The sequence below is a fragment of the Lissotriton helveticus genome, chromosome 10 (genome assembly GCF_964261635.1).
Source record: "Lissotriton helveticus chromosome 10, aLisHel1.1, whole genome shotgun sequence".
NCBI lineage: Eukaryota > Metazoa > Chordata > Amphibia > Caudata > Salamandridae > Lissotriton > Lissotriton helveticus.
The window spans coordinates 1148838529-1148858931 of NC_136071.1; the positions used below are offsets into that span (position 1 = coordinate 1148838529).

Genomic DNA, 20403 nt, shown 5'->3' on the forward strand with positions numbered 1-20403 from the left:
TGTAGGTCTGGGTCTGATGTCTAGTAAGTCCTCTATTACCTGAATACTGTCATTCTGTGGTATGTTGGTGTGTAGAGACGTAATGTTAAGTGTAGCCGGTCAATCCCTTTCAGTGTTTTATGGCTTGTTTTCTATCAAATTAATCATGAACATAGGGTCTCTTACGAATGTTTCTTGTTGTGATACAAAATCCTTAATAAAGTGGTTTATGTATTTCCCACTAGGTTTTAGAACAGACCCACACCCTGATAGTATTGGGCGTCCTGGTGGATTTGTGGTTCTCTTATGAATCTTGGGGATGGTGTTCAGAACTGTGGTTCTTGGGTTCTCTATGTTAAGGAATTCAAATTCATTTTTGCATAGAAAGCCTTCTTCTTTTCCTTCTCTAGTTATTCTGAGAATTCTTTCTCTGATGTCTGACAATGGGTTTCTGTCTAATTTCTTATAGTGTCGGACCTCTCCTATTTGTTTCTTGATCTCGATGTCATAGTCACTTCGCTCTTGAATAATAATTCCTCCCCCTTTGTCTGCCGGTTTCAGTATAATGGATTTCTCATTCTTGAGGCCCTCTAAGGCTTTCCTTTCATCCAGGCTAATGTTGTATGGTTTGTATTGACCACTGGTTTTCAGGTTATCTATGCCTGTAAGGATGATTTTTTTCAAACGTAAGAAGTTCTGCCGGCATCACAGCTTTAGAGGGGTAAAAGGTGGAAGGTGGTCTCAATCCTGTGGCCGAGTCTGATATTATTTCATTCCTGTCCATAAAGAACAGTTTCAGGCGTATTTTTCGGAAAACCTGGTATAATTCAGTTTTAAGATTAGTCCATTCTGTTATCACAAAAGATAGGCCTTTACTGAGGAGGGAAATTTCTGAGGAGGATAACACATGTTGTGAGATATTGGAAATGGGGATTGTGTCTATGCTGGTGTGTCCCTGACTCTGTATGGCTGGGGCCCCCACTGGTAATGCTTGTTCCACGTCCGTCTCTCTCCTGAGTATGATACCATGTTTTGGCCTTTCTCTTCCCGCCCGATCTAAGTAAGGCTGACCAGGGTGATTATCGGAACGACTTCGACCTGGTTGGGAGTCTAGTCGTCCGAGCCCCCTGATGACTCTGAAAATGTGATTGGCTGGTTCCTCCTAAATCTGCCCCACGTATTTTGTCTGTTTTGGATACCTATGGTGTTGTAGTAATCTTCTCTATAATAGGGATAGGCCTTTTCTTTTGAGAAGTTTTTTATGTCCTTTATAACTTTGTCTGCCTTTTTCTTCAACTCAAAGGAGTTGAAATCATCTATTGATTTATTAAGTTTGTCCAGGAGTATCTTTGCCTCTGCTACTCCGTCACCGCCCAATAATTATTTTTCCAATTCCCCATTTTCTTTGAGTTCGGCCTTTGCGTGTTCAATAGCTGTCTCCACACCATCCAGTGGCGTGAAAAGGTTGTGGAGATACGGCTGAAGCCCCCTTTGAAATTGGGATCTTCTCTAAATATACCCAGAACGTTTCTGACCTGTAACCCTTGCGGAATAATACCAGCCTTCAAATACTCAGATAGCATCCGAGCATGAAGTTCGGTCCTAACGTGCTTTTTCTTTGCCTTTTCCAATTTTTCTAGCAGTTGCTGCCGTGGGCTCACAACAGTACTAGGATGACTGGAGAACAGGGATGGGCCACTAATTATTTTGGCGATGTACTCATCGGTGTATAGGGGTGCTTCTCTCTCTGACATCATAACCCAGGGAGCTACAAGTACACCCTATGTGAACATGGGGTAAGTGGCAATCCTTTTAACAAGATAATCCCTTGTGGTGCAGCCACCGCTCTACTAGTAGGACAGGAACAAGCGAACCCTACTCACGCGGTACAAGGGTAATAAACTGATTATCAAAATGACAAAGGCTCCTGTGGACACTTAATGAAGTAATCTCAATGTATATGAGCACAATGGCAGTATATGGGGTTATAGTGATATTGGAGAGAGAGAAGGAAACAAATACACCTCTGATTTGTTTTTTAATAAAAAAAATGTATATAATCCTTGAAATGAAATACTGTTACAAAGAAATACATTTGAACATATAGTTCTGAGTGAAAGGTCTCCCAGTGAAAAATGGAACCTAGAAAATTAGTGACATATATGTGAAATATATACAAGGTTTCCAATGCTTCAAATAAATGACTATTTACATATATATGTACAGGATACAGTGATAGATACAGTGATCAGTGCTGGCGAACAATGGTTCGTTTATGCAACTTGTCGACGACGTTTCGACCCTGTGTGCAGTGTAGGGTCTCTTGAGGACCTATGATCGTAGGGACAACTATGAGAAGAGGAGGGATAATGTCAGTATATGGCTCATTTCCCTCCCCCTCTCCACAGACCCGTCTTGACAGCGCGTTGATCATGCCATCTTCCACACATGTGGAGGATCCTTATATTGTGCTTCCATGCATGCGCTCAGAATCGGAACTCGGTAAGCGCTGATCCTTTATTTAATATATGTTCATCCCATTACAAGTGTCCCCATACTATTACCAATGCACATGCTCCCTCCCCCAGACCTGTCTTGACAGAGCTTTGATCGTGCCATCTTCCACACAGGTGGATCCTTACATTGTGCGCATTCACGTAATAGCCTGCTCACCACCCACCTCACCTGGGGTAAGTTCCAGGTCTGTTCCAAGTTGCAATACTATGTCATGCCTCCAACCCCCACTATTTGAATGCTAATTACTCGTTTTTCTCACGTGTGTAGCTCCTGGCTGGGACCCATGTGAGTAATCCTTTCTTATCCCTTGCACGGTGCCACACCCTCCACACCAGCCGGTCCATTACCCTTCAGGTACTATACAAACGAAACCTTAGTTCCACCACATAATACCAGTTGCTTAAAATGAGCCACATTCTGACATTATCCCTCATCTTCTCATAGGTGTCCCTACTATCATAGATCCTGACGAGACCCTACACTGCACACAGGGTCGAAACGCCGTTGACAAGTTGCATAAATGAACCATTGTTCACCTGCACTGATCACTGTATCTAGCGCTGTATACAGTACATATATATGTAAATGGTCGTTTATATGAAGCATTGGAAACCTTGTACATATTTCACATATATGTCATTAATTTTCTAGTTTCCGTATGGCACTGGGACACAGTGGAGAAGTGTAGCTCAATGGTTAGAGCAGGCAGACCTTGATGCAGCGCTCTGGCCAGGGACCAGGGTTCGATTCCCGCCTCGGCGGGTCTCTGGCTCATTAATTCCCCTGACTGGATATTCTCGCCTCAGTGCCTGTTCTGATCATGGGTCCCACGCTGCAACTCTGGGCAATAGCTTGCTTAGTCTCCACAACGGCCCCAAAAGCGCTGGGATGCCTGGCTGCACCTGGAGGGTGCCCAGGAGTGAACCCAGGAAAGCCAGGAAGGGTTCCTAAGCGGTATACGGACAGCGCTGGGAAACCTCCGGTGGAGGTAGCTGTGCGCTTTACAAATTCCGACATTTACATTTTACATTTACCTTTCACTCACATTTATATGTTCAAATGTATTACTTTGTAACAGTATTTCATTTCAAGGATTATATAAATATTGTTGATAAAAAAAATAAATCTGAGGTGTTTTTGCTTCCGTCTCTCTCCAATATCACTATAACCCAAGATATTGCCATTGTGCCCATCTACATTGAGATTACTTCATAAGTGTCCACAGGAGCCTTTGTCTTTTGATAATAAACTGATGGACAGCCCTGCATAGAATCTTCTCTTATTTTCATACCACTGGTCCTTTTAAGTAGCTCATCTTGTTACAGGTGGGTGAACTCAGCATACAATGACATGTGCAGCCTGTACTGTTCACTGTTTCTGTTTTCCACCCCGCAGCCAGGCACTGTGTTGCATCCTGGTGCCTCTGTAATTAGTCTCCGAGATTGCTGGCGTCATCTTCAATTATGCATGGAGAGAAAACCCAAGTGTTTCCTGCCAGCGAGATGTATGCCCTGGGTCTTGAACACGGAATAAATGAATGGAGAATCCGGGACGTTCATTTCACTTCCAGTCAAAGAAAAACAATTTGCGCGCCTTCTCCTAGCCGCTTACAAATCACTCCGCTGACACGGGCGCAATCCGAGGTGCCGCAGCAGCAAATCATTACACCGGTGATTAACTCGACGAGGGGGATCCCTCCCCACGAGAGAGCAACCGAATCAAACGGCAGCAACTGCCGATCTCATTAGAACAACAGATGCCATAATGGCGCGAGCGTGCGCATGACCGACCGCGCGCCGGGAAGGAGATTCACCAAATGCCATGGTAGCGGAAGTGACATCATGCACACAATGCTGCATTTCTACAACAAATGGTGCCAGGGCCCTCTTCAGCAGCCCACTGCAGCTCCCACCATGTATTGCCCCTACAACACCACAACTAACCATCACACTCTAACAAGTGTAACAATGCGAGATATTTCAGGCCCCTAAACTTATAAGAATGGTTTGGGTGGCAGGTATTAATCACTGTTAATGTATATTCAATTAATAAACAGCCGTTGTTGTGCTGATCCCTAATTAGGCAGACAGCACCACCATGTGGCAGACTGTCATAAATGCTGGTGCTAGCATTTAAGTGCTGGTGCCGGCTCAAATTAAGCACTGCTCACATCACAGGATTGTGGTGAGTCTCGTCATTACTTACTGAGTAGCCTATGGTTCCTTTTGAGAAACTATAGTAAGGGGCAATGAGCGTGCACTGCAAAATGTAAACACTGCTACTTGAACCCTCTTCGCAGTCTGTTCCTACCATTATTGTCTTCCTGATCACAGGGTGTACAGAGGCCAGGCTGGGGGCAGGAGCTGACACCCCTAACTATTAACAGGTAAAAGTGCCTACAAGGGATTCACTTATGTGCACTTAGTCAAACAGTTCATGAAATGCTATATCAAGGTTCCTACCAGTAACCTTTAGTTAAACAACTTTCAATTCAGTTTTCAATTTCTTCCTAGCAGATCTACAAAATATACTAATGAAACGGTGTGAATTCTTCATAGATCAAATTTATTTAATATGAATAGAAAGGGTACAAAGATATTAAAGCAACACAAAGATGACCAAGGTTTACAAAGAAATTCTGTGCTATCGATACCTCAAAGTCATTGTTGCAAGCATCTACTCCAAACAAAAATGCATGGACAGAATAGTGAATCTGAACAAAACAAAGAACACGTTCTAAAGAACAATTAAACATTAAGGAAATAGATGAGGTTGTTGACATTTCGGTCTTGTTGGTGTATACATCCGTTAGACCATCTTCAGGATGATGAAATAGTCTGTTATTTGACCCCGGTATTAACGGAATATTCAATCAATATATACATCAATGTAAGTAAAAACTAAAGAAAGAAGTAACACACCCATGAACAAAAACAAAAGGAGAAAGAAAGACAGTGACTTGCCCTATAAGAATTTAATCAAAGTGGGCAAAAGAATTAAAACCACGTCCTACAGAGAACACCGAGGGGTGAGTACACCAACCCAAGAGAAAGAAGTGGTGAAAATGGATTAAATATCATAATCTTCAGAAGGCACTGAAGAATGAGACCCCAACCAAGCAATTGTGGTGAATAGATGATCATTCATTAAAGACTTGCTTATGACCATTCCATGAGGAATGTCTAATCATAATTGAATCAGTGGATTGATAAAATCTTCCTGTTCAACTACACAAAAAATGAAGAAGCATTGAAGAGCTTGTGGAATTGGTAAATTTCCAAACTATAAGAAAAGAATAAACATAATAGCTTCTCGGTTACTGATTTGACCATTCTGGAGTGTATCAAAATTACAGCGACTGGTACAACGTGTCATTTGTCGAACAACGGGAGGCTGAACATCAGTTACAGTAACATTGCAAAAGTTCTGAAAGAACATGGAACAGGATGCTGTGTCCATGTTGATCAGGGTGGTATAAGAACCCCTAACTGACATTCATGACAGCTCTGCCCACTCTGATTCCCCCTCATGTGCTACATCGTAGGATTCCACACTGATCACGCTTGGTGAGCGCGTCTGCACTGCCAACGTTACATTGCTCTGCCCCCATGGCCACATCTTGCCCCAGCCCCTTGACTTCTTAGCTTCTTCCCCAGTTTCTTCTCTTCCATCATTTCTCACTCCATAATCTTGCCCCTCCCCTGCTCCTTCAGTGCAGTCACCTTACCCTGTCCACTCGCTGTCACTGACACGTCTTTCAAACCCTTTCTTCACCACCTCCACCTGCCACCGTCATTGATGCTCTTATCAAGCTGGTGCATATAAAACAGTGATGGATGGGATGCTTGAATTAATCTCAGCCACTGGTTCGTTTGCTCCCCATGCCACCTTAGTTTGGACCCAGCCATATCCTAATCAGTCTTGACCCTGCTCCAATGGGAACGAACAGTCCAGTCTAGAACTGCCAGGCCAGGTCTTCCCTCAACCAAAACACAAACAACCCAAGACGGGTTTCTACCTTGTTAGGAGCTCACCAGTCGCATATAGCTTGGTTCCAGTGGCACAGTGCACAGAGGACCCACGTCTGCATATGCCTGTCCCACATAGGGCGTCACAATGAAGCATACAAAAAAGTGATTGTAGGAAGCTGGCTTAGTATATGGTGCATACCTATATAAGTGAAGCATCTTGCACTTATCCAAACAACCCTTAAGGTGATTTTATTGGTCTTAGACAACCCTAAAAAGTGGTAGCTGTGGAGAGCAACCTTCAGGCTTATCTTGAAAGAGTGTTAAGCAGCTTGTTTTACCAGATCTAATCATGTAGTGTAGGTTAAATGAAAAAGAACCACACAGTGTATTCATAAAAATAGTTCTATTTATTACACAACACTCACTAAGACATTGGTATTTCTCCTTCCCAGAGATATAAACATAAATACACAAGAATACTTCTATTGTAACAGGTAATTAGCACAAAATACGATGGTGTCCGGGGAGAGACCAAACCATAGACTAAAAAAGTGGAATGCAAACCGTGACCAAAGTTAAGACTTGACTCAGGAGACTCAGAACAACTGGGGACACAAGGAACCCCACGGAGGCCGCGTGCAGAGTGGAAACACAGCCTCGTGTCCAATAGAAGTTAATGGGAAGTCGCAGTTGCAGTTTGGAAGAAGGAGGACCCTTCCCAGTGGACCCTGAGGAAACCCAGTGGAAGACAGAAGGTTGGAGAGTCACACCACCCATGAATACCCCAGGAACCAGGATACCTGCACCAGGGAAGCCGTGTGCATAGGTGCGAAGTGACATCATAAACCGCTGTGGACCACAATGGAGGACTTCAGGAAAGATGCCACTGGAGAAGACTGTGCCAGAGCTTGGTGGAATCCAGGGGTGAATTCTTGAAGAGGAGAACTTGTAAGCAGAGAGGGCAGTGTAGGAAAGTAGGATCTGCGTTCATGGTTACCCCCACTTTTTGCTGGTGTCATTCTTTTTTTCTGACTAGCCTGACTGGGATCCTGCTAATCGGGACTCCAGTCAGTGTGCTCTCTCCCAAAAATTGACTATGGTAAGTACTTTGGCACCTTCCTAATTGGCTACTAGTGTACCCTTCTAGGTCACTAGTATATGGTACTGAGGTGCCCAGGGCTTAGGTACACCAGAGGTCTCCCATGGGCTGCAGCATGTATTCTGCCACCTATGAGAGGCCAATCATCTGTGACTACAGGCCTCCCATTGCAGCCTGTGTGAGCTGGTACTAACACCACTCACAACAGATATACGTTAACTTATATCTGAGGTCACTGCATCTAAAACCTATATGTCACCCCTAAGATAGGCCTTTCAATCCTGAAGGTAGGGTGCTTAGTTATAAGTGTGAGGGTGCCCTGATTGAGCAGGACACCCCCTACAAACCTAGGAGTCGACTCTCCCGGCTTTGTAAGTGTGGTCCTACATTTTAGACATATAATGAACATCAAGTCAATTATGAATAACCCTGGGCGTAGTTCACGAAGTAGCGCTAAGCGTAGCTACGCGAAGTGCAATTCGCACTACACGAGCTACGTGTAGCTCTACGCGAACTGCGAAGTACCCTGTTCGCACTGTGCAAGATGCCGTTTTCAATGATTGCACAGTGCGGACAAGCATCTGGCACTGTGCAATCATTGAAAACGGCATCTTGCACAGTGCGAACTGTAGTTTTCTGCCGCTCGAGGAGATTTTTACTTGAGCGGCAGCTTTCTCAACGCAGACTGGTAGTTTCTCATTGTGAGTGGTCGCAAGCATACGCAACCACTTGCAATGAGAAACCTGACCTCCCCGCGTTGAGAATCTTGCCGGGAGGTTTATTTTCCATGCTCGCGATCGGCAACTTGATGTTGCTGATCGCGAACGAGGAAAAGGTCTCGCCAGGATGTCATTTTGCTTGCTCGCGGTCGCCAACTTGACCTTGAGGACCGCGAGCAAGCAAAAAATGACCTCTGCACTACCCTAAGCTACGCGTGTTTGCACTGTGCTAAGTGCAGTTCGCATAGTGTGAAGTTGCGCAAACTTCGCAAACTACACTAGCGTAGTGCTTTGCCCAGGGTTAATTATGAGACGTCTAACTATATATTGGCTGCACTGAAACCAGTCATGTTTGGTATCAAACATGTTGGAATCCTACCCCAAAACCGATTCCAGTGTTGGATGCAGGATCCCATGTACTGGGTGGTATCACTAGGGAGCCCCACTGAATTCTCAGTACCAGCCTTTCAGGGACTAACAGCAAGCTAGTGCTGCTGCCGACCACAGACAAGATCCTGCCCTACTGCTGCTGAGCAAGGCTCGATCAGGGGAAGGTAAAACAATAGGGGCCCGATTCACAAAAGTAACCTGAGACAAAATCCTAACTGGACTGGGGTGGGGGCACTTGCCATCGCCATAAACCTGCTTTGAAGGGCACATTTGGTGCCCCTTCCTGCATTCTCCAGTTGGAACCAATTCAGGGAGTTTTTGGCTCCTGCTCTGGTGCGAAACTGAACAAAGGACATGGGAGTATCCTCCCCTCTGTCCAGCCCCTCCTCTGGGAGGGACCCCTGAATCGTCTCAACCCTTTCCTTTGGGTACCTAAGGGATTACCTGTGGGTGGGTCTTCAGATTCATCGTGGAACAAGATTCCTATCAAGACACCACTTCATCTTCAACTGTCGGGGCATGTGGGACTACTCTGTACTTCGCTTTGGGAACCGAGACTGCATCTGGAAGACTCCTGCTGCTCCTGGTCTTGTCGTCCTGCCATTCTTCGATGTCGCCTGTGCCTGTGCTCCATACAGGTTCTTCTCCAGGCCTGTGGGCATCTTAAGACACCTAAAGGCATCTATCTCCTTTTGAGTAAAGGAGTCACTCTCCTGCATCTGCAGGCACCACAACTAAGCTGACCGGTCTGCTGCTCCCATCATCCTACGTACTCCAAAAGGCTCAGCAACACAGGTGGTGATCCTGCAACTCCCTCAAGGCTAGCAATGTCTTCTCAGCAAGTTTGAAGTCAGTATCCCTCGTCGGAACCGTTGGAGCAGTACCCCTGTGCATCGCGTCAACTTTCCGTTGCCAAGGCTTGCAGACTTTCTTCTCCAGAGATCTTTGGGCTCCAGCAAGCTCCAGCCTCCTGCATCTCCTGCTACCAAGATCTTTGTCCTCACCGCATCCTCTGCATTGTGGACCCGCTTTCTTGGTTAGCTGCTTTAGGTCCTCTTGTGACTCCTGTGCCTTCGGCTTGTGGTTCCTCTTGAGGCTATTATTTGGCTCCAGTGGGCTCCCCTACTTGCTCGGGCCTGATCTGACTCTCCTGCACTTGGTGAGTCCCTTGGACCTTGCTGGTCCCCACACTGTACCTTCTTCGCTTTCTTCACCTGCTGCTACTGCCAAGGCTTGTTGGTGTAACGGATAGACACCGACTCCCTTGGCTCTTGACTTCTGACGTGGGACAGCTTGTGAATGGCTTCTGGTCCTCACAGCTGCAGCGACAAGGGTACCGCCAACTCTCCTGCATCTTCGTTCATCGGTGGTCATTGGTCTTCCGTGCCTACTGGTCACTCCAGAGTGGCATAGACTCTGTCACCCTCTGCTTGATGGTACTCCTCTTGAAGAATCCATCCCTGGGTTCCACTGGACTCTTTCACCTTTTTTACCAGCGACATCTTCTCTGAAGTCCGCCATTGTGGTCTACGGCAGTTTCCTACATCAATTCACACCTATGCACCCGGCTTCCCTGGTGTAGGTATCCTGGTTCCTGGGGTGTGGGGTTGGGCGACTCTCCAACTTCCATGGGGTTTCTTCATGGTACACTGGGAAGGGTCCTTCTTGAAACCTTCAACCGCGACTTCCCCATTGACTTGTTTTGAGCACGCGGTCATGTTTCCACTCTGCACACAGCCTCAGTGTGGTTCCTGGGTACTTACCTTGGGTGGTTCCTTGGTCCCCAGCTCTTCTTCTAAGTCTTCTGGGTCCAGTCTCGACTTAGGTTGTGCTACGCATTCCACTTTATTAGTAAATGGTTGCTCTCCCCCTGGAGACCACTGTCTATTTGTGATAGATGCCTGTTCTACTGTTGAAGTAATGTGTGTATTGTGATTATATCTCCAGGCAGGAGATATACAGATGTGTTGGTGAGTGTTTATATTAAATACATATTTTTATAACTACAGTGTGTGGTTGTTTTTCTCTAAACTTACACTACATAATTAGTACTGGTAAAACAAGCTGCTTTACACTCCTGGACTAAGCCTGAAGGCTGCTCTCCACAGCTACCACTTAGAGATATTTCTATGGTTGTCTAAGACCACTAAAGGTGCCATAAGGGTTGTCTGGATAAGTGCAGGATGCTCACTTAAATAAGTGTGCACCATATACTATGCCAGCCTCCTTCAGACAGTGTCTATGCCACTCAGAGGTGACCAGGAGGCACGGAAGATCAATGCCAACTGATGACGGATTGTTGAAAAGTTTTGAGGGTGACAATTTCGCTGCAGCTGTGAGGACCAGGTGACACTGAGGAAGACAGGAGCAGTGCACGAGCTGTCCAACGTCGGAGGTCGAGAACCAGGAGGTCGGTGTCCGGCGGGAGCACCGACAAGCCTTGGCAGCTGCAACATGCATGGAAAGCAAAGAAGGAGCAATGTTAGGACTAGCAAGGTCCAAGGGACTCCTGAAGCACCACAAGCAGGAGAGTCGGAGAAGGCCCCAAGCAAGCAGGGAAGCCTACTGAAGTAGAAGAAGACCCAGAGGCCAAAGGCACAGGATTCGCAAGAGGACCTTGAGCAGCTCACCAAGAAGGAACTTCCACGGTGCGGGGGATGCAGTGACGATGCTGTATTTTGCAGGAAGAGATGCTGGAGGCTGGATCTTCTTGTATCCTGAAGATCGCTGGAGTGCAGAGCCAACAAGCCTTGGCAACGGCAAGTTAACGCAGTGCACAGGGGTTTGGTCGCAGCGGTTCCGCTGAGGGATACTGGCCTCAAAATTGCAGAGAGGACAGGTCAGGCCTCAAGAGAGTTGCAGATCCACCACCTGTGTTGCTGAGCCTTATGAAGTATGTGGGACGTCAGGAGCAGCGGACCGGGCAGCTTTGTTGTGGTGCAGGGGAGTGACTCCTTCACTCCAAGGGAGATTACTTCGGGTTTCCTTGAGGCACACAGGTCTGTTGAAGATCCTGAAAGAAGCATGGATGATGAAGAAGACTTGCAGGACAGCGGAACCAGAAGCTGCAGGAATCTTCCTTGATGCATTCTTGGTTCCAGGCGAAGTCCAGCAAGTTCAATTATCCAGTAAGAGTGATGTGGTTTAAGGCTTGAATCTTGTCCCACGACGAATCTGAGGACCCACCCACAGGTAAGCCCTGACATACCGTAGCAAAGGGGTTACGACGACTCAGGCATCCCTCCCAGAGGAGGGACTGGACAGAGGGGAGAATACTCCTATGTCCTTTGTCCACTTTCATGCTAGAGCGGGAACCAAGGGCTCCCTGAAGAGGTTGCAACTGGAGTATGCAAGGAGGGCACCAAACGTGCCCTTCCAAGCAGTCTGGTGGCGCTGGCAAGCGCTACCACCCCACCCCAATACACTAAGCCCAGTCTGGAGAGGTGGTCACACCTCCATGTGACAGGATCCCTATTGTTCTACTTTCCCTTACTTGAGCTTGGTGTGAGAAGTTGGTCTGGCATATGCTGTCCACTATTCTAGTGGGCCCCTTGCACCAGTCTAAATAACCCTTATTGATGGTAGGTTTAAGACAACCTTTATAGAAAGCTATCCTAGTGGTAGCTGTGGAGAGCAGCCTTCAGGCTAAGTCTTGGAGGAATGTAAAGCAGCTTGTTTTACCAGTCTATAATCTCATGAATGATCAAATGAAAGGAGAACCACACCAGGTATATATATATATAATATATGTATTTATTCTAAACACACCCCTTTAGTCTCTTTATGAGGCTGGAGGCAAAAGTACTTAAAGAAAACTTAAGTAGCACACAGTAAATTAGCACAGTATAAGTTTTGCCCTAGGGGCCTCACAAACCATATACTAAGAAAGTGGTATAAGAACCGCTGTAAACGTAGAGACAATGCCTAGAACAGAGGGCTTCAAAATTTTGTAGGTTGAGCCCCCAAGCTGATTTTGTTTACATGTCGGCCCCCCCCCTCCACCTGACAAATTTCTGGAATCTCGTACACCACATAATCGACCGCCACCCTCATATCCCGGGCCATATCTAGCAAATAATGTCCAACACAATAAGTGTGTTTAGTTAACTGCAGGTTTGTGAGTGGGTGTGGTTAAATGACAGAGGCTTCTTACACAGCTCAAAACTCAATCTTCCAGCAGGTACATTAGTCACCAGACCCTGGTGAACCACACCTGAATATAAGCAATGCCGCTTTTATTGTTGGCTAAAAAATGCTGGATATTCAAGGAACTTTGCAGTGTCAGCCCCCAGTAACAAACCCGCCCCAACCTTTCCAGCCTCCCAGGGAAACGCTTGATAGCCGGTGCGGCCAGTCAACCTTGCTACCACCCTCCAATGGTGCCCCACATCTTCACATAGACCGTCCCTCATGTGCGCCAGGAAACCTCCGGTGTCAGCGCGCTCTATAAATACAGCATAAGATAAGATAAGATAAGATGTGTATTTGATCTTTTATAGTGCTACTTATCCCAAGTATGTACGGCAGTGTGTCGGAGTGCTTTACATCACACACATTATATAAAGACAATGACTCATATAAATGTGAAAGTCAATGTTATGAAGATAATGGGGCTACAAGGTGTAATCATTCTTTCATCCATCATTTAGTCTTTCACCATTTATTCATTTCACCATGTCCTTCCATCTGTGTGCCCATCCATGGCCACACATATTCAACTATTTGTAAACCTATCCTTCATATATCCTTCAATCCATCATTTCACTCATCCATCCCTACATCCACCCTTTCGCCCTATCCATCCGTACACTCGTCCATCCATCCAGCCATTTACCCTTTCACCCATCCAGCCATTCTTTCACCTACTCATCCATCCACCCATTCACCCTTACACCCTTTTAGTCATCCATCCATCCTCCCTTTCTCTCTCCATCCCCCTTTCTCTTAGCCACCCATCCAGCCTTACATCCACCCACCCACCCATCTACTCATCCACTCATGAATCCATCCATTGACCCTATCACTCATCCATCCTCTCTCATCCATCCTTCCTCTCATCTATCCACGCTTTCACTCCTTCACTCATCTACCCATCCTTTTGTCCAGCTACCCTCCCTTTCACTCACTCATCTATCCATCCATACATCCACCCTTTCATCCATCCGTCCATCCACCCTTTCAATTATCAATCCATCCACCATTTCACTCATCCATCCACCCATTCAGTCGCACATCATCCACCCTTCCACCCATGCATCCATCTATTTACCTTTTCTCTCATCCATCCTCCCACTCACCCATCCATCCTTTCTCTCATTATCCATCCATTCACCCTTTCACTAATCCACTCCGCCATCCACCCATCCCTTCACTTACTCACTCACCCACCATTTCACATTAAATATGAGCTGAGCTTTCATCTGCTGGTGTGAGGGCTTAGTTTTCTCTGGGACTAAAAACGTCTGGGTGTTTTTCAAACACCTGCAGGATACTTGCACCAGCCTTTGCCTCACGTACCTCCCAAAAGCACTTGTCGAAGTAGTGCATCAACTGCCCTGATCCTGAGTTCACTGTAAAAAATTGCCTGAAAGTACTTAACTGCCATAAAAGTAGTCATGACACAGAACATCGCTTTGGAAACACCTTGTCCCCGTGTTTCAGCCCTTCAACTACACCTGCTGAGTGAACCAGAACAAGCTAAAGGTGGAATGTATGCTGCACTTGGCTGTTTCAGCAGCAGCAGCTTCACTGCATCCCCACTACCCGAGGCAGGTTCATGTATTTCATTGTTCAGTTTTGCTGGCAGATGTACTCATTCATTCATTGAGTGATTGTGCTTCAGGCCGTGATAGGTTGTCAGTCAGCCTGTATGGACACTTTCTTCTTTTGACCACCACCTTAAGGGGTGAAACGATTAACTCACTCAACAAGCAGACATCAAAATGTCCTTCAGCAGACCTTTGGCAATTTCCTTCCTCATTTTCTTTCTAACTGTATCTTGCAAATCCTTGGCCCAGCTCAGTTTTTTGCCCCAATGCTTTCATGAACACACTTTGGAAGTTAGCTAAACTCCAATGCTTCACATTCTTCCCCAGCAAATGGAACAGTCCCTACCTACATTATACACCCAGACTAAGCAGCCTAACTTCACCAAGCCAGTGGCGCTAAAAACAGGCCCCTGCAACTCCTGCAGTGCAAGGGGCCCCTCATCCCTTCAGGTGGTGCCCCATTCAGCCCAAGACCAATAAGCATGTGTGAAACTCTGGGGCCTCTCCACACATTCTGCGGCGGGCGGGGGGGGGGGGGGGGGCATCTTTTAGTGTTATGCCACTTCACCAAGCACATAGACACGGGGACAGTCATTTCAGCTGCAGTGGGAAGCAGGGAGTCTCCTCTGCCATGAAACGGAAAACAAAGTAACAGACAATCCACTGTAGACTGTCTGTTGTTTGCTTTTGGTTTCATAGCAGAGGAGAATCCCTGCCTCCCACTGCAGCTGAACCATTTCAGCTCTAGCAATTAACCTATTCCCGGGACAGTTAGCTCTTTCCAGAAGGGAGGCAAACTTTCCCTTGAAATTAAAAAAGCATGGGCACATCGTGACCCATAAATTTCCCCTCCAACCCTCCGTGACCGCCGAACCCCCTCCATGTCCCCCGACTCCCCTCCACGCACGGACTTGCGACGTGGGAAACTGGTAAGAGTTTAGGGTGGAGTGCGCGCCCCCCTGAGATGGCGTTGCACCCCCCCCAGGGGAGCGCGCCCCACAGATTGAAGAACACTGGCCTAGAGCCTGTATAACCGCTGGGGCAACCAGGAACCACCCAAGGTAGGGACGCAGGAGACCCACGGGGGACGCGTGCAGTGTCTAAACACAGCAGCGAATCACTATTAACTTCTATGGAGAAAGTTACGGTTAGATTTTTTAAAGAATAAGGACACTTAGGAGTGGACTAGGAACAAACACCTTCAGTACTGGACACTTCGAGAGTCAAGAACCACGGGAGCACCAAAGTACTTGTGTTACCTCACCCAGGGAAGCCTGGTGCATAGGTGTCTTTTCGTGTCGGGTTTCATGGTCGTTTCCTATGGAGAGCTGCAAAGAAGTGCTGCAGGCGACCAGATGAAAAGTGTCCGGATGGATCCAAGGGTGGATCGGAGATCTGAAGAACCTGAAAGCAGAGGGGACAGAGTCTGGGTCACTAGCCAGTGACCAGGAAGGCGACAAGAAGATGCCGTGATTTCAGGTGATGTAGGTGAAGCTTAACTCTTCAGCCACGAGGACCAGGAGGTGTCGACGACAACCAGGAGCTGGATTCGAGCTGTCCCACGTCGGATGTTGAGTGCTGCGGTGTCTGTATCCAGATTGGACCCAACAAGCCTTGGCAACAGCAACCCACGCAGAATGGAAAGATTGGCTTTGGTGCAGATCAGCGAGGTTTGAGGGACTCACCCTTTGGAGGGGAGTCAGGGTACGTCTGGAGCAATAAGGAAAGCCCAAGAAACAGAAGAGTTACCTTCGTGGGGACCCACTAGGGATCGCGAAGGAGCCTCAAGCAGAAATGCTAAAAGCGGGCCACGGAACACTTGTGGAGTGTAGGCCTACAATCTTCGGTGCAAAAGGTGCTCAGGGCTTGGACTTCAAGTAGCTCAATGCACAACTTCGGGAAAGCTCGGGAAGTAGGTGCACTTGTAAATATGCACGGTGTCCAGGAGTACGGTCCCACGTCTCTCGTGACAGCTGCGGTTCTCAGCTTTGCTGTGATCTCGTGTCGGCCTCAGAGATGTCTGGAAGTCCGTGTCCTGTGTCGCAAATCCTTCAGGATCAGGCGGGAGCCTCGAAAATGCAGACCGGCAAGATGCTTCGTTGGTGCCTGTTTGAACAGGGGAGTCACTCCTTGACCCCAAGGGAGATTTCTTCAGTCGTCTAGTCGAAATAGAATATTGAAGGTCCAAGATATATGTTGCAGAGTTACGTCCAGGGTAATCTAAAGTCCTAGGGACTCGGTTCCTATACTTATACTAAGTTTAAGGGTTGGATTAACTCTAAGGTCCCACCTATGGAAGGACCTGGGGAGGGGGTGGTTACACCCCTTCCCCTTTGTCCAGTTTCGTGCCAGAGCTGGGGCTGAGTGCCCCACCAACCTGTTTGAACTGGGGTATGAAGTAAATCCGATACACGGAATGTGGAGATCGCACTCTGGTGTTGAAGTGAGACTTCAATAGTTTACGATGTGGGTGGTGCAACTGAAGTGTACCCCCTGGGCCCGGGGTGGAAAATGTGTTTAGCGTCACTGTCCTCGAGAGTGCACTCCTGGGAATATTTTCATTGAATAATTTCAAATACAAAATTGAACTGGGGTATGCACAGGGACACCTTGTGTGCCCCAGGCATTGTCTGAAAAGCATTCACTGAATGCACCCACCCTGCCCCAATACACTAAAGCCTGTCTGGGGTGGTGGTTACACCTCCCTGGACAGGAAACCTATTGTCGAGGCCTCCCCTGCCGGAGTTTTGTCCAGCAGCAGGAGGTCAGACTTGTGTCTGTGGCAGCAGCATTCATTTTGTGATGCTGGGGCTCTTTTGAACTATTACCGGTTAGACCAGTGTGTACATGTCTTCTCCCTCTATAAGGGTGGAATGCTACCATTGCCGCCAGAACTGGCGCGGGTGGTAGTATTCCAAAGTGTTTGACACCAAACACGACATGTTTTTATGCAGCCATTCGAAAGTTAGCATTAACCCCGAGGTTATAATGCACTTAAGAGTGTATGGTATGGCTGCATCACAGAACAGCTATAAGGAAGGGATCCCAAAATCTGCAGAGGGCTCAGCTCATGCTTGGGCACCCTCTCACACAAAACCAAGCCCTCTGCCTTCAGGATTGTCAAGGCCTTCCATAGGAGTGACTTATAGGTTTATATGTGTCTGTATGTATAGGTAGATATAGGTATACTATATCTTAGTAAGGGGTGCTTACACCACCTTACCCAGGCTGCAGTAGCAGACCTGTGGTGCCATTTTGGAAGGCTTCCCAGGGGTGGCATAATACATGCTTCAGCTCCTGGTAGTCCTCAGGGTACCTAAGCCCATGGTACCTAAGGTACCATATACTAGGGACTCACAAGGGTAACACAGTAACCAATCTGGAGTGTACCTAATGTACAGGCAATTGGTGTAGAGAGGAAGCAGCTGGGCTGGGGTCCTGGTTAGCAGGGCCCCAGCCAGACTAAAGTCAATAAATCAGTGAAACACAGCAAAAAGTGGGGGTAACCATAGTAAGCAGATCCTACTCTCCTACACATGGCTCTTCGTTAGGGCAGAATCGTGTCTGCGGTCGGCAGCAGTGCTAGCTTGCTTTCAAACCCTGAAAGGCTGTAACCGGGAGTACAGGAAGCCCCACAGCACATGGGATCATACTTCCAACACTGGAATCGGTGTTGGGGTTTGATACCAACATATTTGATACCAAACATGACCGGGTTCGGTGCAGCCACTATATAGTTAGACATCTCGTAATGACTGATGTCCAGTATATGTATTAAAAATGGTTGACCACACTTACAAAGCCTTGAGAATCAACTCTGAGGTTTGTAGGGGTGTCCTGCCCATGTAGGGGCACCCTCACACGTATAATCATGCACCTTGCCTTCATGCCTGTAAGGCCCGTCAGAGGGGTGACTTATAGGTTTTAAGTGTAGTTACCTCAGATATAAAGAAACCTATATCTGTTGTGAGAGGTGCAAGCACCAACTCACAGGCTGCCATGACAGGTCTGTAGTCACAGTTTGAGTGGTCTCTCATGGGTGGCACAATACATGCTGCAGCCCATAGAGACCCCTGGTGTACCAATGCTCTGGGTACCTTAGTAGCATATACCAGGGACTTACAAGGGTACACCAGTAGCCAACTGTGAAGGTATAGTCAATTTAGGGAGGAAGCACAGTGACTGGGGTCCTGATTAGCAGGATCCCAGTCAGACTAGTCAAAAAACACAGACTGACACCAGCAAAAATTGGAGGTAACCATAAAAGCAGATCCTACTTTCCTACAGTGATGGTTGGATTACTTCTTACTCCATTGTCATCTTTCCTGCCCCGGCACGCTGCCTCCTCCCTCATTGCCATTGCTCCGTCTTTTATTCATTCCTCAACGTTGCTTCCCTCTCCCCTTCTAGTCATCGCTTCTAGCATTCTTTCTACAAATCATACCTCAGTCCCTCGCTCTTGTTATTCCCCTCATTGTTCATACTGTTGGCTATAGATTATTCATTGAAAAAAATGCAGCTAAATAACTTCATTCAGCTAGTTTATATATGCAAGTAACATATTTATTCAAGGCACATCCTCTCTACAATTTACATTTGGAAATAGCAATACAGCTGATGTTCCCTTCTTTTTCCCTCATCAAATGTCTTCCAGCACTCACTTTGGCCTCTGCCTGCCCCCTCTCAATCATGCTGTGTTCCAACTGGTGGCTATCACTGGGCAGCTGTTTCTTATGCAACATTCTCCAAGTCTGTAAACACAAGTGACTGGTGCAAACTATTAATATTCAGGTAACTTCATTCAACTAATAGAGGAGATGCATTCAGAACCTCCATAATTACTATGACCCTCACAATCCAACATTGGATGATATATTTAGGCCTAAGAAAATAAGCAAAAATATTGAGACCTGTCAAGGTAATTATACACATTTACATATTGGAGCCACACTCCCACTGTGATTTGGCTCAGCAAAAATACAATTACAGTCAATATTTAATACCTCTATTCTATTCCACTTTCATCTACAAAGAGATAGTCCATGGCATCTGGTCGGTTCATAATTCTCTAATCCTGAGATTGAGGGGGCGGGCTGTGGTGAAAGCATATAAATCCTCCAGCAAAAGTTCAAGGTCCAATACAGCCTACTAGAGTAGGCATTTGTGACTGACTCAATTGACCCAATGTCCTGAGGCCCAGTAGTCCCTGCGTGTCTTGTGGTCTGGCACACGAGGCCAGATAGCATCAATATCCTCTGCCCACTATAAACAAACATCCCTCAATCTCCTAATTATGTGGCCTTAGGGATCTTCTTTATGACTTGCATGTCTTCCGCATGGAAGATGAATGTAGGCGTGCTCCAAAGCTCTTTGGTCCTACTGGTTCTTCTGTTGCTGATGTTCATCATGTAGCATACACAGATATCAGGTCCACTGAAAGTTCAGTCACCGAAGGTCCATCACTAGGTTAATTTTTATAGAAGTTAGAGCCATCTTCTACAGTTTCAGTGACAAAGCCAGGAGCTAGGTCTCTGTTTTAAAGCCGTCTGACAGTGTTTTCCAAGTATTATTCCCTAGCAATAAAACAGAGATCTTTGTCTGCTCCTATTAATAGATTTACCTCTTCCCTCAGAAGCCAGATTAAGACTCAGGTAGTCAGAAGCAGTATTCAAAACAAGTGAGTAAGTAACAGCACTGATAATATCAATTCCATACCATTTATTTTTTCTGTTAACATCCACAAACCCCATCCTGCCCCATTTTCCTAGGAACACCTCTTCTGTTGGATTATAAATAGTCATTTGTAAAGAGAGGTGTCATAATTAGCAGTTCATATATGCATTGAGCTCCTATGGTATCCCTTGTGTGTCCTCTTGCACCTTTTATGCTCTTATGTAAATGTAAGGCCTTTATTATGGAATTTTGGTTTGATCTTCCACCTCATGTGGGAAGAATGTGGA

General features: G+C 46.6%; 1 protein-coding gene across 3 annotated transcripts in view; it reads left to right on the forward strand.

The window, feature by feature from the left end:
• The window catches only part of NEK10 (NIMA related kinase 10), a 1104115-nt gene that overhangs the window by 612605 nt on the left and 471107 nt on the right, over nt 1-20403 (forward strand). The gene's annotated exons all lie outside the window — the stretch shown is intronic.